Genomic DNA, 23494 nt, shown 5'->3' on the forward strand with positions numbered 1-23494 from the left:
TGTCTGCATAAATATCATTCCAGAGAGTGATAAGGGTGCAGGATTCTGTCCCTGTTCAGCCTTAGTGGGGGTTGCTAGATTCAAAACCAAACCAAACAGGGCTTTTTCTAGAAACCAGAGGTTATAATCAGGGAAACCAGGGCTCTTGGTTTCTTTGTGCGATGGCAAATTCTCAGAAAGCAGGGGGAAGGGTTAAGAGGGGGAAGCTGAGCTGTGAGCCAGTGATCTACCCTCCCCATCTCTCTTATTTAAGCGCGGTCTGGTTTGTTAAGAGGCAGAATGGCTAGGAGCCAGGGCACCAGGTTTAGAGCCTCAGCTGGAAGGGCTGGAGTCCAATAAAATCAACAATAAGGGGGGGAAGAGCTCCCCTGAGTTCCGGCAAACAACCCTCAAATACAGAGCGACACCAGCAGGCGTGGAATCCGGCGAGATTATTATAATGAACATTATTCTTGAACACACACAGAGAGAGAGCGCAGACTACTGGCAAGTGCCACGTTCAGCGTCCCCGGCTTCCACTCTGCTCCCCTGGCCGAGGAAAACCCGGCGCAACAGCGTCAAAATAATGGGCTAAAAAAAGACACAGCTGCACAAATACAGAGCCACTTAGTTTAATGGCTTACGCATGCATCCTTCCCAGTCTCTCCCCGTGGGCCTAACTCGTCCCTCACCCTCTGGCCTTCACAGGTCTCGCTGCTTGCTCCCCTTCCTGCAACTGCAAAGGCATTCAAGGGATTTGTTGCCCACCGGATGAAAGGCCTCTTGCTGTCCACACTTGGCCTCTTTTTGTAACCCTCCCCCCTTGTTTGCAGTCATAAGGAACGTGAGGAGACTGCAATCGCAGCAGGGCTTTGCTTTCCCCAAACACCACACATTTGGGCTTCTAGATGAATAAGTAAATCTCCCCCCGCCCCCCACAGCCATTTAGACAGGCAGAATATCCTCATTAAGGCAGGGCTACAGTGCAGCAAAGGGGGTGGCGCATTCTCCTGACAGGTTCCCTGACAGCAAGTGCTGCATAACTATTTTTATTTTGGGTTTTTTTAAAAAAAGAGAGAGAGACAGAGAGAGAAAGAAAGAGCAAAAGATGCAAAGTGATGAGAACAACAGTGGAATGAGAAATGGGAATGGGTGGCGGTGGTAGGAGGCGGAGATTGCGCTCTAGCCAAGAGGTTGAGAAATGAGTTTGGCTGCTTGCGACAGAGGAGCTTGCACCTGTCTCCATCGCTTGTTCCTGGACCGCAGTGGCACCTTCCTGCGACCTCCTGGAGGCAGGCAGGCACAGAGGCAATGTGCCTAGTTCCGTCGGCCACCAAAGTACCTCAGTCAAGGTGAGGGAGAAACTTTCACAAAAATAGACTGCTCTAAGGCCACTGCAAACCACCAAGAGGCAAGCCCATTTCAGTTTGGTCTGAAATGGCTGCAGGGTTTGGGTCTCAAGGCCACAACCTTCTGAATGGAAGATTTCCTGGAAACCACAGGGTTCTACGATGGAAGGAAGGTAAGATGTAAGTGTAAGGAAATTAGTAAATGAGTAAATTTCTGGACCCAAGGTGGAAAAATCTAACTGGCACCCTGCAGGGGAGGGGTGGGGGTCAGCAGTCCCTCCAAGTGCCCTATTTTCCATGGACAGTCTCAGATTTACACAAGCCGCCCCGGTTTCTGATTTGATCCCTGAATGTCCCACTTTTCCTTAAAAAGGTAAAGGTACCCCTGCCCGTATGGGCCAGTCGTGTCTGACTCTAGGGTTGTGCACCCATCTCACTTAAGAGGCCGAGGGCCAGCGCTGTCTGGAGACACTTCCGGGTCACGTGGCCAGAGTGACGAAGCTGCTCTGGCGAGCCGGCACCAGCGCAGCACACGGAAACGCCGTTTACCTTCCCGCTAGAAAGCGGTACCTATTTATCTACTTGCACTTTAGGGGTGCTTTCGAACTGCTAGGTGGGCAGGAGCTGGGACCGAAGACGGGAGCTCACAGGGATTTGAACCGCCGACCATGCGATCGGCAAGCCCTAGGCGCTGAGGTTTTACCCACAGCGCTTAGGACGTCCCTATTTTCATTGGAGAAATGTTGGAGGCAACATCTTTGTTTTCATCAAAGAAATGTTGGAGGGTATGGAACAGCCAGAGATTTGCCTCTCTTTAATGGAACATAGGCAGCTGCCTTATGACAAGTGAGATCATTGGTTCATCTAGTTCAGTGCTGTCTACACTGACTGGCAGTGGGACTCCAAAGTTTCAGGCAGAAGTCTCTCCCAGTCCTAGGCCTTTCTCCAGGCAAAGAAGAGCTTTGGTCCTTCCCCAACAGTGTCCCAAAGCAGGAAGTTGAAGCTACTCATGATAAGACCTGGTGCCCACTGGTAAAGTCTACTCTGAATGCTAGAAAACAGTTCCTATTATACAGCTGACTGTTTTTACCTAGCCATTTAAAAACAAAGAAGCCTTCCTGCCTTCCTTCCACCCACTTTCAAACTGTCTTTTAGGATAGTTAGGGGTTTTTCAGTGTGTGAGTTTTTGCAGTCAAAGCTAACAATGCACATCTATGCTAGTTAGTATGTGAAGGGGTTAAAGACCACAGAGTTCTAAACTACTAGATTAGACTGTGATGTCACATCCCCTCTTTTCCAAGGGAAGAGGAAGTAAGGGATGTTTCCTGCTCAGCTCTCTCTCTCTCTCTCTCTCTCTCCCATTTGAACCATGTAAGCTGAGCAGACACATGAGATGGGTGTGCTCCATGCCCAGACTCCATGTTTGAAGATACTTTCTGTATTTCGCAACCAATAATACCTGGCCTGTGTTGTTTCAGCTGCAGCATTGAACACTGCATGAGTGAGATCTGTAAGTAAAGCATTTAAACTTACTAAAGTTTGTGGTCTATTCACTCCAAGAGAGGTAGAGGGAACACATTTTAAGAGCTTAATACTGGGACATTTAGACATCTAGCAACCTATATTTCCCACACGCTGCAAACACCGCAAAGAACAGTGTTTTAAACTCTGCTGGGGGCTGTTTCGGCTAAAGGGGAGTCAAGCCCTGAACATACTTTTTTGAATTCAGGCAGTTAGCCATTTTTTTTCATAGTTCCCCACACATGTGGGACTTCAGGATTAACTGGTTTTCTCCATTTATTTCCCAACATTCAGGAGTGCACCAGAATTTCCTCAATGAGCAGATCAGGAAGATCCCTGAAAGACACATTGCATGGACAATCACACTGGGGGGGGGGGGATATTTTTGCTATGTTTTGGAATAATAAAACACAGGGTAATCTTCAGCCATGTGCTCTTTTAAGAATGTAAGAGAGTGTGGAATGAGATAAAGATGATAAGCTTGGTTCTTATGAGGCATTATATGATTACATAGAATTAATCTGTATGTACTTGCTAATTTTGATGTAAGCAACACAACATCCTGCAGGAGCTCACCCTGTAATATGCTTGAGATTTCTTTGCAACATCTCAGACGTATCCCTTGTCCTACAGAAAGGGGTTTCTGGAAAGGCAAAGGACTCCCCAAAGTCTGAAGCTTGCTGCTTAAACAAAAAGGAGGTGGAACTTGCCTAGGAATATACTATGAAGGTGATACTGAAGGAGGCTGTGTTATACAGAAATTATTTAGCCATCTCTTGCCAACCAGCATCAGGTCAAAAGGTGATGAAGTGGGGGTTTTCTCCTCTGGGTTATATTGAGGCATTTACCTTTTATTGCATAGTGTCCCCTTTGATCTTTGTGAGGGCATTTCTGGAGATGTAAACCATTGTGTGTGGTGGGGGGAGATTTCCGCTTTAGCCACTGTCCTCCCAGATACGTTATCATGCATTGTCAGTTTTCTGCAAGCAACCCCATGCGGGATCTGATATAGCACTAGATCAAAGCAGCTCTTGTGACAAGATTGCGCATGCCAGGGTGCGTGGCAGCGCACTTGCGGAGCGTGCAGTCACACGCTTCCCCTTCGCATGTCCCTTCAAAAAGAACAGGGCTGTGTCTGGGTGCAAGACAGGGCATTCGGAGATGGTGCATTGCAAAAAAGACCCGTTTTTGTTCTTCTCAAAATGGCAGTATAACAACGGGAGAGGGGGAATTGGGTGTGTTTTGGCAGTTGTTCCTCGTATCCACTGGTGTGTCCAGTGCTTGATATCCAAAGTGAGAGGTTCTGGGGTGCAAGCCCAGATTAGGTGTGATACCCTTTAACCCAGAAGCCTTCCAGAAAACCCCAGGTGCATGGGGAGCTAGATGGGCTCGGTGGCACTACAGTGGTACCTTGGGTTACAGACGCTTCAGGTTACAGACTCCGCTAACCCAGAAATAGTACCTCAGGTTAAGAACTTTGCTTCAGGATAAGAACAGAAATCGCGTGGCAGTGGTGCGGGAGGCCCCATTAGCTAAAGTGGTACCTCAGGTTAAGAACAGCTTCAGGTTAAGAATGGACCTCCATAACGAATTAAGTTCTTAACCCGAGGTACCACTGTATTTCATTCTAGCAAAATGTTTGGTAAATGGCAGTGTGTATGGATATGCGGCCACAAAGACAAATGTTGTTGAGCAAGCAAGCAAATGCTGATCACTCTGTACCTCTGTATATACCCCTTTGTTATTGTTGTTGTTGTATATAAATACAACCCAGTGCTTTTTTTCATTAAAAAATTGTTTAGGGGTACTCTCATTTTGACTCTAGAAAACCACCATTTTGTAGTTCAAATGGGGGGGGGGGTACAGTAATTGGGCAAAAGTACAAAGATTCAGAAACTGTTTAGGGGTCTACGTCCCCCCAGAAAAAAATACAGGGCTACGTCCCCCCAATTCAGGGCTGCCTTCAGATGTCTTCTAAAAGTCAGATAGTTGTTTATTTCTTTGACATCTGAAGAGAGGGTCTGCCACAGGATGGGTGCCACTACAGAGAAGGCCCTCTGCCAGGTTATTTGTTATTATTTATTACATTTATACTGTACCTTTCCTCAAGGTAGCACACATGCTTCTCTTCCTCCCCATTTCATCTCCACAACAACCGTGTGGGGTAGGTTAGGCTGAAGGACTGTGGCTGGCTCAGGGTCACTCACTGAGCTTATTACAGGGATTTGAGCCCTCATCTAGTTTCTAGACCAACACTAACCACTAGACCTCACTGGCTCTGGTTGCCACAGCCCCTAAGATCATTTGCCACCATGGTTGCAGGTCAGGAGCATTCCAGACCCTGAGATTTCAGGGCCAAACCAGCCCCTAGTGATGTCACATGGGGGTGTCTCCTGGTGACGGAGGTTAATTGGGAGAGGGGAGCAGAGGAAGGCAGACAGCCCACTCCCCAGAGTTTCTATACTATTATTTGCAGCCAGCTCCTGTGGGGCTGCAGCTTGCAAGCTGCAAGTACATTATTATTATTATTATTATTATTATTATTATTATTATTATACCTCTTGCCCGCAAGGGGCCGGGCCAACTTGGAGACTTCAGCTCAGACCTGGAGGTCTGGCAGCCCTTTCTATCACCTGCCTCTCCTTCCCAGCTTCCAACCCATGCCCCACAGGCAGACAGACTTGCAGGGAGGTGCAGGACATTACGCTTGCAATTAATCATAACTAATAACATTTTTTCTTGTTGCCTGACAGAGTCCAAGCACAGATAACTTGGTTGCAGATATTTCTATATATCCTGGTTTCGCATAAACCATGAGAGAGAGAGAGAGAGAGAGAGAGAGAGAGAGAGAGAGAGAGAGAGAGATCTAGCTTTCTTAAGCCAGCACTTCAGAGCCCCACGTCACCTCTCACCCCACTGCAGCCCAGCCTCCCGCCTGCAGCCCATAAACCACCCTGGCTGACATGAGTTATAGCATTTGCTGGAAATTGGAAGAAAAAAAGAACCAGGGAGCGAACGAGAGACACGGCGAGCAAAGCCCACATCCGTCTCCACCACTCACACAATCATTCCTGCATTGCAGCTGTTTTTGGGGAAGGGAAATGCAGGTATTCGAGCTCTAGGAATACATCCACACCCCGTGCAAATACGGGCTCCCCCTATATTGCGAGAGGAGGAACCTCTGATCTGACTAGCTCAGAGGGGAGGGAGGAAGGGAGGAATCCCAACAGAATGCTTAATCTTTAGGATGCAGGTGGAGGAAAGTAAGGGAGAGGAGGAGACCATCAGACTCAGTAGGGTGTGTGTGTGTTTGTTCATGGGGCTGCGGAGACAAAGGAGTATTTATGGGGACAGGTTTGGGCAGAGAGATATTTGCTAGGAGACTGATGGATAGATGGAGCTGGAGACAGACAGGGATGAGAGAGATGAATAATGAGCTGGCAAGCAATATTTCAACAACGCCGAGAAAGAAGGGGGTAGCGCCAGGGAGAACAATTGCGGGTGGCTGCAGTCCTAAACACACTTGCTACTGAAGAAACCCCACAGAACGCAGCAGGGCACAAGTGACTCCTGCAGCAAAATGTTGCAGCGTGGCACGCTCAGAATTCCAGCCGGCCATACCCTCCTGTGGGAGATTCCATTCCATACCCCCCCCCCCCCGGTTTTCTGTTTTCCTCACTGTACCATTTCATGCCCACGGAGCATGCCCAGACTTCACTGAGCTGTGTGTGCGTTTGTGTTAAGGCAGCCTTCACAAACTTGGTGACCTCCAAATGTTCCAGGCCCTGGTAGCTGAGTCTGATGGGAATTGTAGTCCAGAACATGTGGAGAGTACCAGTTGGATGAAAACCACCCTTATGGGTTTTATTCTCGAAGCTTTCTGTAGCGCTGGAAACTTCAGGGATCCCCCCACCCCAATTGTGCTAAGCCCCTTCGGTGTGAATGGCGCCATTTTGACAGCAAAGGGGATCCACGCTCAGAGAACCTTTGCTATTAATATACAAGACAGGAAGGGTAGGATTGGTGCACCTAAGTGAGATGCGAGAGACCCCCTTTTTGCTGAACCTCAGACTCATGACAAAGGCGCCTTTATTCCAGAAGGCATTTTAAGGTCATGTTTGGGTTTCTGTTTTCATTTTAGGATAATGTTGTTGGTTTATTCTGCGTGGTTTATTTTATGCACACAGCACAGAAATGCAAATGATTGAGCAGCATATACGGTAAATGCCTGATGGAACACAGGATTGTATATAACGGCAGAGGGATGAATGGAAGGAGAGCAGGTGAGGGGAAGGACAGATAGACGTGTATGTACAAAACAGAAGTGATTGACAACAACAACAATATATCCCAAAGGAGCCCAGGGTCAAACAAGAAGTGATAAAACAATAAAAGCAACTGAAAAACACATCTTAAACTGAGCCGGAGCTTTTGTCAAGAGCTTAATTGTGGCTCCATAATTGTTTCCAAAGTCAGGAGTCAGCCCTGAATATTCATGTTCTCATAAAGAGGTAAAATTCTCTGAGCATGGGCAGAGGGCCTTCCTCTTATGACCAGACCTTGCTGGGGGCCCTCAGTCTTAACAGTATCACTTCCAGGCATCCTTGAACCCTGGTTCCCCTTTCTTTGTTTGGGGAAGGAAGCATCCTATATATTTATATTTTGATGTTAGCTGCCCTTGAGCCAGGTTCTGGCGGAATGATCGATGAAGGCAGGAACTGGGGTCTGAGCAGTTGGGGGTAGGGACACCGAAGGGCACAGCACCATTTGGGCACATCAGGAAGGAAGATAACTTTGGTCGCACTTGCCATTAACCACTGGAAAGCCTGCTGGTCTAAGTCAGTGCCCATTTTCTATCATATTTGATCAGACTGGAATCAAGAATTGTTCTCTCTCCCCCCCCCCCCCCCCACTTCCAACAAATCAGAACTTCATTTTTAAAAATTCCATATAATCAGCGCTGTCAGTCACTGAGAAGGATCTCTAGTGGTTGAATCAACAGAACTGGCAAATTTGCCGAAAAAAAGTAAATCAGCATATCACTTGCAATCAATTCAATATGGTTATCAGCTCAATCGTAAACAGAAGTCACAACTCACGGAGGCCATTTTCGCCTTCGCTATTTCATTCATTGGGCAGGGAAGCCCAAGGACCACACAGCTTTCAAAAACAAACGCATCTGCTCCTAAGTCCAACCACTTAAAATTTACCATCGCTGAATAATCGGGTGGGGGGCAGTTTTAATCAACTAAAGCAGGAGTTGATTAATCTGCCAATTAAGCAGAGTAAAGCTTGAATCCCCAGAGATAATGCTATTATACGCAGCTCTCCAGAGGAAGCTTGCACAGCCTCTCTTTCTCTCTGAAACAACCATTATTATGGAAAAATGTCTGTTCTGGTGTTCTGAAATATTATTTCCCAGTCATCTGCCTTGCCTTTCAAGGGGAGAAAGCTCTTCCTCTCTCCAGACACCCAGAGGGTATCAAATCTAGTCCCCTATGGAAGGTTGTCTAGAGAGCAGAGAGTTATTAGAGGGCAGTGGAGAACCAGGGGAAAAGGGAGAATCAGATTTCAATTTCATTTTCAAGACATCTGGATAAAAGAATCTATTTCAATGGGAGATCACCAGAAGGACTTTGTCAACATATTTTGCAATTTACAAACCTGGAATGCATTACTGATTTTCATTTGAAATGCACCCACCTATCTTTGGTATGCTTGCTGCTCAAAGCAGGGCTGATGGCATACTTAAAAATGTCTTGTACTGTTGCTACACTGCCCTATTAGGAATGGTGGACCGTCGGCTCCGTGGAGGACAATATGCTTCACATGCAGAAGGCTGCAGGTTCAATCCCTGATCTCTTCTATTCAAAATACAGTACTTGCATGCAGAAGGGCTGAGAAAGGCACATTTCTGAAACTCTGGAGAGCCACTGCCAGTCAAGATTAGATAGTAGTGGGCTCGATGACTCAGCATGAAGCAAACCTCATCTGCACACCTCTCTGCCCCTGATGAGTCTTAGTCACTTGGAGTGGTCATTGATGGGCCGTTAGGCTGCTGAAAAAGCTACTTTGAAATATGACTCACACCCACCTGCCTGAGCACGGGCTGGAAACAATTTGGGTTAAAGTGGGCACAGGAGACACCTGGATTTGAGCAGAGTGAGGATGGAGGTGGTTGGCAAAACTGCTAGAAGGTATCTAGAGGGGGAAAGCCAGTTCTGAGACTTCGGGGGACCTTTGGCGATGATCTTGCAGTGAACAAGCATGCCTGTGTGCTCCCCCTGCACACCTGTAATACCTGGTCAACACGTACATTTAAAATCAATAGCTTTCGCTGATGGATCTCAAACCCTCAGCGAGTTAGGGACTCTGCACGTGCTGTAGAGGGAAGTGAGGAGCATATGGGGCTCGTCCACCTGGGAAAGCTCCTAGATGGGCTACTTTCCCAGGTGGAAACTCTGGGAAACTCTGATCCTAAACCTCTACTGCCTTGTGTGGTGTAGTGGTTAAGAGGTGAGTGGGGATTACGGTAGTCTCGTAATCTGGGGAACCGGGTTCGCGTCCCCGCTCCTCCACATGCAGCTGCTGGGTGACCTTGGGCTAGCCACACTTCTTGGAAGTCTCTCAGCCCCACTCACCTCACAGAGTGTTTGTTGTGGGGGAGGAAGGGAAAGGAGATTGTTAGCCGCTTTGAGACTCCTTAAAGGGAGTGAAAGGCGGGATATCAAATCCAAACTCTTCTTCTTCTTCTTCTTGTGGGATATCTTCAGAAGAAGAAAAGTCTCAGGAGTAAACCCTACAAAAATCAGGAATGGAGTCCCTAACATGGTTGGATGGTGCCTTGTATAATAATAATAATAATAATAATAATAATAATAATAATAATAATAATAATAATAATAATTTATTATTTGTACCCCGCCCATCTGGCTGGGTTTCCCCAGCCACTCTGGGTGGCTTCCAACAAGGTTTAAAAATACATCAAAATGTCACACATTAAAAACTTCCCTGAACAGGGCTGCCTTCAGAAGTCTTCTAAATGTCAGGCAGTTGTTTATCTCTTTGACATCTGATGGGAGGGTGTTGGACGGTGCCTTGTATGCCTCCTTCTGTCCATTCCAGCAGTCAAGCTGGTGCCAAACTTATTGCTCTGGGCTGCTTTGGGCCACATCAGCGAGACCGAGGAGAGGGGGTCATTTGGGCAGCCCAGGACCTCCATACACACTGCCCATGCTTGTACCCCAGACAGGTCACTTCAGTGCTGCTAAGGCAGTAGTTTGACTTCAACCCTGGAGGTGCACTCCATTGCCTCTAGAGACAAACAGATGCCAACAGAGATGCTTGGTCAGGCGTAGGGAACCTTTGGCCCTCCAGTTGTTGATGAGCTGCCACTCCCATCATCCCCAGCCAGCCTGGCCAACAGCCAGGGACAATGGGAGTTGCAGTTCAACAACATCTGGAGGGCCAAAAGATTCCTGCACTAGGTTGCCTCCAATGTAGACTCATTGAAAGGAATGGATGTGACTAACTTAAGGCCATTAATTTTAATGGATGTACTTTGGATACAACTCACTATAAGTTTCATAGTCTTCTCCAAAAGAGCCTAATTTTGTAAAGGCTGTTCCAGACATTCTACCACTTTTGGGCAGTGGAAGCACATGTCTCTGAGTCAGCCTGTCCAGGAAGTGGCCTCCTAGCTTTTTCCCTTGAAGGGGCTACAATCCAGATATTTAACTGATCATGCAGGAGGCCTTGATGAGTTTGGATTTGGATTTGATATCCCGCTTTATCACTACCCGAAGGAGTCTCAAAGCGGCTAACATTCTCCTTTCCCTTCCTCCCCCACAACAAACACTCTGTGAGGTGAGTGGGGCTGAGAGACTTCACAGAAGTGTGACCAGCCCAAGGTCACCCAGCAGCTGCAGGTGGAGGAGCAGGGAATTGAACCTGGTTCACCAGATTACGAGTCCACCGCTCTTAACCACTACACCACACTGGCTGTCAAGGCCATCTCTCGATGGCTAGGAGGGTGTTTTTCCAGTTCTGATTGGTTTGCCAGCTACAGCCCCTTTGTGACAGAAATGACTCTGCCACTGTAGTCCATGCTCTGGTTACTTCCATATTGGATTACTACAAGGCACTCTACATGGGGCTTCCCTTGAATATAACTCAAAACTTCAATTGGTCCCAATTAAGCAGCCAGATTACTGGCTGGGTTTCCATTTAGATCACATATAACCCCTGTTTTAAAACAGCCACATTCCTTGCCAGTTTGTTTCTGGGCCCATTCAAGGTGTTAATGTGAGTATTTTAAAGTCCTAAGGCATGCATAGCCATAGGCAAACTCGGCCCTCCAGATGTTCTGGAACTACAACTCCCATCATCCCTAGCTAACAGGACCAGTGGTCAGGGATGGTGGGAACAGTAGTCTCAAAACATCTGGAGGGCTGAGTTTGCCTATGCTTGTCCTAAGGACTCTGGCCCCAAATATCTGAAAGACTGCCTCCTTCCCTACAGACCCTCTCAGGTGCTAAGATCAACAGAGGGGTTCCTATTGGTGGTTCAGAAACTTGGGTGGCGGAAGCCTGGGAGAGGGCATTCTCTACGACTAGCCCCTAAGCTGTTGAGCTCCCCACCTGCAGAGGTGGATCTAGTACAGGCATAGGCAAACTCGGCCCTCCAGATGTTTTGGGACTACAGTTCCCATCATCCCTGACCACTGGTCATAGGGATGATGGGAGTTGTAGTCCCAAAACATCTGGAGGGCTGAGTTTGACTATGCCTGATCTAGTAATTTCATTATACAATTTTCAGTGAATACTGAAGACACACCTCACTGGTGAAGACACATACACTGGTCTTCAACACCTGAGATGCATGTATATTTTAGTGATTGTATTCTTCAGGATTTCAAGTTTTTAACATTGTTTTAAATGTTGCTTTTTCAGTGGTTATGACCTGCTATGAGACCTCAAAGAGAAGGACAGGTAACTAACTAACTAATAAATAAATAAATTACAGCCAGTCACCCAATATCACCGAAGGGTTATGTGTTACCAGTGTTAATTCCCATGTTTCAAGGACTGAGCCCTGGCACTGATGCCTTCTCTCTCTCTCTCTCTCTCTCTCTCTCTCTCTCTCTCTCTCTCTCACACACACACACACACACATACACATTGATATTTCCTTGTTAATCAGTTCAAATTGTAGTGCTCATAAATTCTTACAATAACAAACAAACAAATATTTACAATCTAAAGAAACCCAATACGTTAAAAAACTAAGAGGAGAAAGGAAGGGAAAAAGAGGAAGCAAATATTCAAGTCCATTTGCGTTCTTGATGATAAACATTGCAGCAGAGCTGGCTCTTACAAATAAAGACATGTTGCGTCTAAGACTGCCAGAAAAATAAGGTTCTTTTGCTTTCAGGCCAGTTGCCAGAAAGGGGGCTAGGCCATTTTCCTCTTTTCTCAGTTGTGATTTGATTATATATCAAAAATACCAGATCGCCTCAGGAGGTGGGAAATCACTTTGTATTGCCCTTGCTATGTATAAGAAAAGGATGCTGTGAGTCAACAACAGAGTCAGAGAAAGAGCAACAGACTTTGCTTCCTGCTCACATCTGAATATTGCCATTTGAGTGGCAGGATAGAATCACAGAATCGTTGGAATAGACCCCAAGGGTCATCTAGTTTAACTTCCTGCAATGCAGGAATCACAACTAGATCATACATGACAGATGGCCACCCAACCTCTGCTTAAAAACCTCCAAGGGAGTTCACCACCACCACTTGTGGGAGTCTGTTCCACTGTCGAACAGTTCTTACTGTCAGAACGTTCTTCCTGGTGTTTAGTTGGAATCTCCTTTCTTGTAACATGAATCGATTGGTCCTAACCTCTGAAGCAGAAGTAAACAAGCTTGCTCCATCCTCCAGATGTTTGAAGATGGCTATCATTGAAAGATTGAGGGCACAAGGAGAAGGGGATGACAGAGGACAAGATGGTTGGATAGTGTTCTCGAAGCTACCAGCATGAATTTGACCAAACTGCGGGAGGCAGTGGAAGACAGGACTGCCTGGCGTGCTCTGGTCCATGGGGTTACGAAGAGTCGGACACGACTAAACAACTAAACAACAACAATCCTCTCATTCTCCTTTTTTTACAAGCTAAACATAGTTCCCTCAACCATTCCTCATAAGGCTTGGTTTCCAGATCCTTGATCATCTTGGTCGCCCTCCGCTGCACACATTCCAGCTTATCAATATCCTTCTTAAATTGTAGTGCTCAGAACTGGACACAGTTGTAGTCTGACCAAGACAGTAGAAAGCGGGACTATTTCTCTTTTGGATCAGGACACTAGACTTGACACAGCCCAGCCTAGAATAGCATTCACTTTTTTTGCTACTATATCACAGTTGACTCATGTTACACTACTAAGACCCTTAGATCCTTTTCACATGTACTAATGGCAAGCCATGGGTCCCCATCTTATATTTGTGCCATTAGTTCTTCTTACCTAAGTGTAGAACCTGGCATTTGTCTCAATTAACATTCATTTTGTTAGTTTTGGCCCAGTTCTCCAATCTGTTAAGGTCATCTTGAATCCCGATTCAAGCATTGCCTACCTATCCTAGCTTGGTGTCATCTGCAAATCCCCTCAATACCTTCATCCAAGTTGTTTAAAAATATGTTGAACAACAAAGGCCCAGGACAGAATCCAGCGACACCCCACATTTTCACTTTTTCCCCAGGATGACAAGGAACCGTTAGTGAGCACTCTCTGGGTTTGGTTTGGTCAGTCAACCAGCTGCAAATCCACCTAACAGTTATCTCATCCAGCCCACATTTTACCAGCTTCTCCACAAGAATATCATGGGGGACTTTACTGAAATCAAGATACACTACATCCACAGCATTCCACTGATCCACCAAGCTTGTAACCCTTTCAGAAAAAGAAATGAGACTTGTCTGGCATGACTTGTTTCTGAGAAATCGAAGCATCCTTTTCTAAGTGCTCATAGACCCACTGTTTAATTATCTGTTCTAGGACCTTTCCTGGTCAGGACAGAAATTTGAGATACTCCACACCTGGCATCTCTAAAGGATAACACATTATTTGCCAGGTCACCAGCTGCCACCCAAATAGGCATCGCGTTCGAATGGAAACCAGGAGTGCTAATGAAACGGCACTGAAGTTGGGAACTCTTGGAATCCATCCTGTAGAACATGGTTTGAAAGCATGCACCCTGTTCCAGGAACACTTAGTGGTCAAGATTGGTTACACTGACTGGACCGATGGCATAACTTGATATAAGGATCAGTTCATACAGGCAAGAAGGCCCCCGTCATTCTTGGGTATTTGTTTGCAGGGATGAAGGTATCTCAGCAGATGATCGTTGTCAGGTATGCCTACCAATTGCAAGATTCCTAAGTTACGCTACTAGTCTTTTATTGCTGTTGTATGGAATAACACATGAATCTGACCTTTGAAGCATCTGTAAGTAACCCATTTTTTAACATACCACATGTGGGCTCTCTTTGTATTCTAAAGGAGGTGAGGAACTTTGGAAGCAACTTAGAAAGGGATATTCAAATGTCTAACAGCCCCTATTTACACATTTTACTTTGCTGACTGTTTTGTGATTTAAAATCTCTCCTGGGGGACTCTCACCAAAGAGTACTTGCCCCAAACCTGTATCTAGGCACCCAGGGCATTTTCCTTTTATTCTACCATGTCTTTTTCTTTTTCTTTTACCAAATTAAACCAACAAATAATTGGTCCACCTAGCTCAATATTGTCTACACTGATTGGCAGCGGCTCTACAAGTTTTCAGGGCTGGAGACTGTCCAATCCCTACCTGGAGATGCTGGGGATTGAACCTGAGACCTTCTCTGTGCAAGGCAGATGCTCAGTCACTGAGCTACAGCCCTTCCTCAAAGAGGGGTCATGCAGAGATGTGCCCTAAGCATAGTTGTGGTTGGGAAAGTGCCGTGTTATAGAAGGTCTTGTACTTTAAGTTCAGGTCATAGCCCTTATTCCAGTTCTGCTGTTAAACAACACCTAGAAAGGCTTTAAACACACACACACACACACACACACAAGCACACAGAGGGAGGAAGAGAGAGAGTGCAACATACAGATGGATGTGTCTTGATATCGTACCTAATTTCTTTCTTTTTTTTAAAGAAAGACGTGTCAGGGCTCCAGCTTGACCTAGAAGCTGCATTCCCAAATCCCAGGTGCACAATGGGCAGATGTAGTTACTCAGCTGCGAGGGAGGGAGGGAGGGAAAGGGGGGTGATCTGTATGCCTGCATTCCCTTCTTGAATATTATTCTGTGTGTTCCTTGGCATTTGACCTTTTGTTTCTGGGTCTGACAGGAGTCAGGCTCAAATTAAATCCTTTCCTTTATCACTAGGATTTCAGAGAAGGTGCAGATCTATCTATCTATCTATCATCTATCTATCATCTATCTATCTATCTATCTATCTATCTATCTATCTATCTATCTATCATCTATCTAATCTCACCCAGTGAGATAGATAGATGGAGTATGAGACTGGCCTGTAAGCACCACAGGTGATGTCCAGAGAATACCTCAGGCTCAATCCGTTGTCACCACCAATTATAAAGGTGTCTTAGCCAACAGGTGCCGGGAAAGTCCTTTGCCTCTGAGGGCATGCCAACAACATGGAACTAACACAGCCTTCACCAACTGGGTGCCTGCCAGATGTTTCATACTACAACTCCCATTAGCTCTAGCCAGTTGGAAACTAGAGGGACAAATCATCTGACTGTATATTGGGGGGGGGGGGAATCTTCTTATGTTCAAAGGGGCAAAGTTGCCTTTGGCTCCCAATCCCATTTTTAAAGGCATTTTAGGCCACAGCCTACGATTTCCAGAAAGCAGAGCTTTGCAGATCACAGCAGCTCATGACTTTAGGTAACCCCATCTCTCTGTCTCTTTAGAAATGGTCACATGAGAGACGGGCCTTTCCACAAAGATCCAGATTTCTCTAAACACACAAGGCAACACAGAGACCGACAGATAGGGGTTTTATATAATTCTGCCTCTCCAGCTAGCTCTATTGTTTGGAGCACGCAGTGACAGTGCTATCACCGGTTATATAAAAATCTATCTGCCTCTACGGCTCTCTTACCCAGATAGCAGGCTGAGATTTCTCTCTCTTTCTCCCTGTGTGTGGGTTCCTCAACCAGCTTCTCCTCCCCCCCCCCCCCGGAAAAACATTGCAAATTCTATGCAGTTGCACCTCCAGACTCCCATCGACAAAAATAAGTCTCCGCCACCACTACCCCACATACAATCCACATTATTATTTTAGGAAGCGTGATCCTAAATCCCAGATAAAGTCCCTGAATCCTAGATGAAGCTAGACTGTAAGCAGTACAATGACGTCTTTAGGATGCCATAAAGGGCAGCAGAGTAGAAGGGGTGACCCAGGGAGACTGGATCCACCAGGAAAGCCCCCTGCTCTTGCATAGATCTCATTCATTTCAACAAGTCTTGGGCAGGAGAACTTCCATGGTGGATCGTGTCCCCGAGACAGGATTTAAAGCCTCAATGAGGGGAGGAAAGAGATTTCAGGCAGGGGAACGCAACAAAGGTGAAGATTTGAATTGCAAAATAAACAAACTGATAGATACCCACGACCCACTGCATTTTAAGAGGGTTTGGCACGGCTATAATAAAAATCCGGCTATAATAAAAATCCGAGACAGGGATGCTGCTGCAGAATAATCACATTGTATGGTCTAAAACAGGTGTGGCCAATGTGCTGCCCTCCATAAGGTGTTGGGTTATAACACCCATCAGCCCCAGCCAACATGGCCAACGTTGGCTAAACGTTGGCTAAAACATGGCTAGGAGGAATCAGTGGCATACTGTGGGTTGTCAGTGCCCAGGGCCACACAGAGGAGATGAGTGGGAGGGAGGGAAACAGACATAGAGTACACATTCAATAGCCTAATGGCGTCTGTGTCAACAAGGAGATCGCAGCTTGCAGAGATAAAAGAAAAAGAGTTGTTCTGTTGTCTGGAGAGGTCACTTCCAGGCTCGCATGGAGAAGCCGTGATACATGTGAGTTACCTTTGCATTCGTATTCATGTCAAAGTTTTATTACCTTTTAGAGTAGGGCTGGGCAACCTGTGGCTCCCCACATGTTGCAGGACTCCCATCAGTCCCTACCAGCACAGCCAATCATTAGGAGTGATGGGAGTTGTAGTCCATCAGTATCTGGAGGGCCAGAGGTTCCCCATCCCTCTTTCAGAGAAATGTTTATGTAACAGATGTAAATGCGTGAATGACCAAAGAGAGGTAACTTGAAGTCTTTACAGTTACACATTTCTGTTTCCGCCTTCCTCAGCAGCACAGTCTGGATTTTGAAATCCCAAATAAAAAAGGTGGAAGCTGAAACATTTAACTGAATAGTCTTAAGTCTATCTCTCTGTCATTTATTTGCATATATTAATATTTAGTATTTGTCCTTCAAGGATCCAGAGGCTACTTGTTTGCAGTGCTATTTAGCTGCTTTCAAGATACATGTGCTTCTTCCCCCAGGGCTTACTTCCTGCCCTCTATATGGGGCTACCTTTGACATGCATCCGGAAGATGCCATTGGTCTGAAATGCAGCAGCCAGACTTGCAGCTGGGACTTACTACACATTCTGATATTCTTCCATCTTGGCATTGGTTATCGATTCATTTTGGAGCACAATTCAAAGTGTTCAAAGGTCTAAAGGAGGCCATGCAATCGGGATGACCAAAGCTCTAAATCAGGGGTCACCAACCTAAGGCCCATGGGCCGGAAGTGGCCTGCGGAGGTCGTTTGATCAGCCCACGAGCCGCCCCCAAACTGAGCCATGCGCTGCACTAAACCGGTGCAGCGCAGCCCAGGGACTTGCTTCCGCGGTGCCGGAAATCGCATCTGCTCAACGCAGACACCGGAAATTGTGGGTGTGGGCACAATCCGGCCCATGGAGGGATCTCAGCGGGACCAATCCAGCCCAGGCAAGATAAACCTTGCTGACCCCTGCTCTAAATCATGATGGTGATTAAGGCTCTAAATGGGGATGCCTAAGTAACTGCCTCATCCTACCTGCAGTTACCTGTGCGCTCAGGTCGACACCTGAGCCACGATCTCCTGCCCTCAGTGGGCGCATCGTAGCAGCATGAACATGGGATTCCTCCCCAATGGAAGTGTCTCTCACTGAACAGGGAGCCATTTTCAGTGAGCAAGGAACCACAAAGACATAGGGGGGAGGGGTATGAAGGTTTTTGTGGCCACTCGATTTTATGCCAATGTTTGAAACAGTAATTCCTAAAATGGCAGGGTTTTGTTTTAGATGCTGATATTTCACGCCGGTACCCATCTCTTGATGAAAGTGCCATGGGTTCTAGCACCAAATGGCTGTCATGGGCAACAGAGAAAGAGGTGACAGTACCCCGTACCGTCACAAATATATGTCCAAATTTTGCGTTTCTGAAAGGGAACCAAGGGAACCTTAGCACCCACCACAACACTGGCTTTGGTGGGTCCTTAAAACCCACTCCCATTCCTAAGGTAAGGTATAGCATGCCCCCTAAAATTGCCTTAGAACTTTAGTGACTGATCATTCCCTTGAATAATGATCTCAAGCGCAGAATGAGAAACAAAAAAGGAGGTATCAACAAGGCCCCGCAAAGCTTGCAGAAGTCTTCTAAAAAAATATTTACAGGGGGGGGGGGAGCCTAAGTGAGAGAGAGAAAGCAAAATCTCCAAACAACCCAAGGAAGACTGTGCATGCTGCGTGTGTGTGGCATTGGGGGAGGGACACGAGGAAACTCAGGGCAGGAAGAATGGAATGGAGTATCCTGGAAGAGAACGTGGTTGGCTCAATGGAACCCCAAACAGGAGCATTTTGCAGTGCAGCGCTCCTCCACGCTACTATAGTGCAGTGGTACCTCACATTAAGTACTTAATTTGTTCTGGAGGTCTGTACTTAACCTGAAACTGTTCTTAACCTGAAACACCACTTTAGCTAATGGGGGCCTCCTGCTGCTGCTGCGCCGCCACTGCACGATTTCTGTTTCCATCCTGAAGCAAAGTTCTTAACCCGAGGTACTATTTCTGGGTTAGCGGAGTCTGTAACCTGAAGCGTATGTAACCCGAGGTACCACTGTACAGCTGTTTCTTTCATCTGTTGAGGCCCTCCTGCCTCCCCAACATCTGGAGGGCACCACACTGGCTACTCCTGGGCTACAGGTTTCATGCCTGGATCCACCCCTGGTGTGGGGGCAGGGGGAAAAGGAAAAGTCCCTGCATGTGGAGATATAGCCTGCCAGCGAGAAGGCTAGACTGAGCATTTCTCCTTTCAATACTAATTTTCTGCATGTGGGGAGAATTTCAAGGCGAGGGAATGTTCCAACACACAGCGTCCTGCCACGTGAACTGGCAAAGCCTGGCAAAAGCATCCCCGTTTCATATCCCTGCCATGTAGGAACTGGGCCTTGGTAAGAAAGGCTCATATAACTGGCCACAGGGAAATTTAATACAGTACATTAATTATTTTAAAATTAAAAAGGATTCACAGGTTCTTAGCAAGGAAAGATGAGCTCCTTTCCTTGAATACCCCCCACCCAAAAAACAAGAATGATGCACCCCTTGCCATTCCTTTTTCTTTTTTCCACTCTTTTAAAAGCATTTTAATTTGAATTATCGTTTTTTCATTTCTGTCTGCTGACCAGGTTGAGGGAGACCTGTGTCTCTTTCTGCAACCTCTCGAGGCTGGTCTGGGAGCAGTGGGGTGAAGAGTGAAAGAAGTACAATTATATTTAAAATGTCATGATGGCGCCTTGTTTTTGTAACTTCCTTCACTGTAACACAACCTAAGTTTCTATCTCTCTCTCTCTCTCTCTCTCTCTCTCTCTCTCTCTCTCTCTGTGTGTGTGTGTGTGTGTGTGTGTGTATGTAGGGAGGGAGGGAGAGAGAGAGAGAGATAGTTTAAGGAGACAGGCAAAAAAGGAAAGCACATAGACCCAGCATTTTTGCTTCCTAGCTGAAGAGACAGGCTTGGGTGGAAAGACCGCAGTGTGTGCCCCGAAGGCACAGAAACCATAAAAAGAAATAAAAGCAGCCTTTGCGCTGGCTTTTCCAGTCTCCTCTGCTGGAACAAGACGAACAGAGTGCAGTGTGTCTCTCCTTTCCCTTAAGAATAGGAAGCTCCCAATTTCGCTGACAGGCTGGACAGATGCCACCTTATAAAGGTAGACATGAGGACAGGGCAGGATAGGATAGGATAGATAAAAAACGATTGGGCTACATTGAAGGAGAGGCAGAGGAGAAGAGGAAGGAAGGTGAAAGGAAGCAGCAGGATGGGCAAGATTATACGCAGGGAGGAGCAGATTCCTCTGCTGAGGGAAATGCTGGGATTATGCAACCTGCATGAATTATGCAAATGTGCTCATTTTGCATAATTTATCTTCCTCCTCCTCCTCCATGGCCTCAGTTATGCAAGGGCATGGAAACCCCTCTCCTCGACCTGAGCTTCCTCAAGTTGGCTGCCCTTGCTGACTTCCCCTGTTGATCTTTCTGGAGTGGCATGGCACATCTTGCTTCTAAACCCCTGAGCCTCTTGTTGATCAGAAGGTTGGCGGTTCGAATCCCCGTGACAGGGTGAGCTCCATTGCTGTCCCAGCTCCTGCCAACCTAGCAGTTTGAAAGCACGCCAGCGCAAGTAGATAAATAGGTACCACTGCGGCAGGAAGGTAAATGGCATTTCCATGTGCTCTGGCTTCTGTCACGGTGTTACGTTGCTCCAGAAGCTGTTTAGTCATGCTGGCTACGTGACCTGGAAAGCTGTCTGCAGACAAACACCGGCTCCCTCGGCCTGAAAGCGAGGTGAGTGTCGCAACCCCATAGTTGCCTTTGACTGGACTTAATCATCCAGGGGTCCTTTACCTTACTTCTCACACAGTTCCATCACACAGAAGGTACCCATGGTGTGGCTCCTTCCCACAGTTGCACTGCCTCAGCTCCCAGAAAGAGGGGCAGTGGCTTGGGGAGAAGCCAGTTTTATGAACTGCTCATATGTAACCTGGTTGTTTCAACACAATTGAGGCCGGAGGTTTCCTACATTACAGAGGCAGCACAGGAACACCACACATATAGCCATAGCTTCAGCACCACTGAGGAAATGCCCTCAGACATCACCCAGCATGGCCCCCGAACTTCCAGATCTGTTTCTGCAACCTTACGAACTATGAAACTGCTTGTTTGAAACATGGACGCTTGGATTCAAGGATGCTGAACTCAGCCTTTGATGTGTAGTAGGTCTTCAAGTAAGCTGGAAAGCTCAAGTCACTCGAGCAAGAGACTCTTCATCTCACGGTTGTGAATTTGAGCCTCACGTTGGGCAAAAGATTCCTGCATTGCAGGGGTTTGGACCTCATGGTCCCTTCCAACTCTACAATTCTGTGATTCTGTAAAAGATGGAGCAACTTCTTGGAAGGTTCTCCAGTATAATTCAAACTCTCACAGGGAAATGCTTCACTGCTGCTGGAGAGAGCTTCCAAACAAGGCAGAACACTGGAACTGCAGAGGGAGAGATCTGGGATCAGCTTTGATCTTTGTGGGGTGATCATAGGGCTCAACCAGACTTCCAATGCTTTCCCCCAGGAAAACACAATCTTTACCGCTGAATCAGAGCAAATGTCCATTGGGTTTTCTGTGGATTGATGTTTGCTCTGATCCAGCACTAAAGAATGGGATTTCCCGAGGGAAAACAGTAGGGCAATTGGAAAAATGCTCGGACTGGAGCCTAGAAATCATGGCACAAGCGGAAATGTGGAAGAGCCCCAGGCCTGCCACTGTCTCTCAGCTGGTCCCCTACCTCACAGGATTGCAAAGACAAAACAGGGACGAGGGGGCACACCCTGAACTTTTTGGGAGGGTGGCGTATCAATGAAATAAATCAAAACTACAACTAAGTAGTAGCTCGGAGCTACAAGATGAGTCATTCCATTTGCTTAAGGCAAATAGTGCCTCTGATATCTGGCAGTGTTTCCTTCTACCAGCCAAGTATTCCAGTCCTCAGTCTGGAAAGCTGTCCTTCCCCCAACCCCCACCAGCCCCAACACACACACACACACACACACACACACACACACACGAGACACCACAACTGTAGACCTCTAAGGCTAGCAGAGGCTATGCGGTCATCACAACACATTCTGGTTGCATAATTTGCCACGCTGAATCTTTTCGATGTTTGGTGGGGAATAGCTGACAAAGAATGGGAGGGCAGAGGGATTGGACAAGTTTGTAAGCAATGCTCTTGAGGGCTAGAAACTTGACTGGAATGAAAGATTATTTTTTTAACGTGCTAAATTGCACATAAACTACAGAATTAGCATGTATAAGCAGAAGTTGCAGAGAGGAAGCCATATTAGTCTCTTGAAGCAAAAACGGCATAATTTAGTGGCACCTTAAGCCTAAGAAAATGACTATGGCATGATATATTTGTTAAGTCTTTTAAGGTGCTTTGAGGTTCTTTGTTGTTTCTCTACACACAGGAAATCTGCAGGCGCTTAGCATGGCTTCAGACACTACACAAAAGTCTAGAAAGATGGTGCCTAGTTATTTGTGCAGCTAGGTTTAGGCTACGGCCGCTTTCTTAAACACAGTGGGACTCACTTCAGTGTAGACATGCCTAGGATCCCACTGATAACTGCTTTAAGGTAACCAGCCAGAGAGCTTTGATTAAAATTCTGCCCCTCCTGGAAGTGCTTGCAGATATGACTGAAGTAGGCCCAGGAGGCCTGGAAATTAAAGCAAACTAGACAGAATGAACTCATGACCACTTTAACGTCTCATGTTGTTTAAGTGAGTCTTGTGACAATTCGAGCCAGCTGCCTGATCTAAGACCTCAGAGGAAAGGCAGAAGGAAGGCAAATATGGGGATGGAGATATCGAAAGTATGGAATACACAACATGGTTATATAAATAGCACACACTACCACCCTTAAAAACAATGACAACAGCACCCTCCTTTCCTAGTCTTCTCTAGATCACAAGCAAGGTTGCGTGTCTATGTGTATACCTTCCACCGCATTGCTCTAATATGTCATTGGGTGCTTGGTACAGCATTGGGGGGGGGGGATAGCTTCCATTAGAAAGGAAATAATGTTTCTAGTCCTTAAGGGGCATCAGGCTTCAGACTGTAAGGGTGATAGTCCAGAAACCAGGAGGAGAGGAAGAGACTACGTAGATAGATGTTTCATAACCAGTGGAGGGACACAAATGCATGTGGAACTTGAAAACAGAAGTCCATTGTCATCATTCTGACATAGTGCAAAATCCATCTTTTCTCGGGGCCCAGTATGGCTGGGGTATGACAGCTCAGGGTCCTTTCTCTAGGAGAGATGGCCACGAGGCCAAATCTGACCCTCTCCCCCCACCCACCCCCCACAAGTTAATTTGGTTCCTTGGAAGCTTCACCAAATTTTGATCAGGGCTTGGCAAAACACTGCCCAACACTTCAAGCAGACATGGCCTGAAGGCAGTTGGGTCCTGCAGCTTTGGTGAAGCTAAGCAGATAGGGGGCAAGTCAATGCCAGAATGGGAACCCCATAGAGGCTGGCCAT

The 23494-nt window shown here is 46.6% G+C and overlaps 1 protein-coding gene and 1 long non-coding RNA gene across 4 annotated transcripts in view; one reads left to right on the top strand and one right to left on the bottom strand.

Moving 5' to 3' along the window:
- Positions 1-23494, bottom strand: part of STX1B (syntaxin 1B) — a 69052-nt gene that overhangs the window by 35183 nt on the left and 10375 nt on the right. The window lies entirely within an intron of this gene.
- LOC144325255 (uncharacterized) lies at positions 2668-15111 on the top strand. Its single transcript, XR_013390543.1, has 3 exons — positions 2668-2838; positions 11801-11839; positions 12788-15111. It is a non-coding gene; the product is annotated as an uncharacterized LOC144325255 (long non-coding RNA).

Source organism: Podarcis muralis, chromosome 13, assembly GCF_964188315.1.
Source record: "Podarcis muralis chromosome 13, rPodMur119.hap1.1, whole genome shotgun sequence".
In the NCBI taxonomy this organism is placed as follows: Eukaryota; Metazoa; Chordata; class Lepidosauria; order Squamata; family Lacertidae; genus Podarcis; species Podarcis muralis.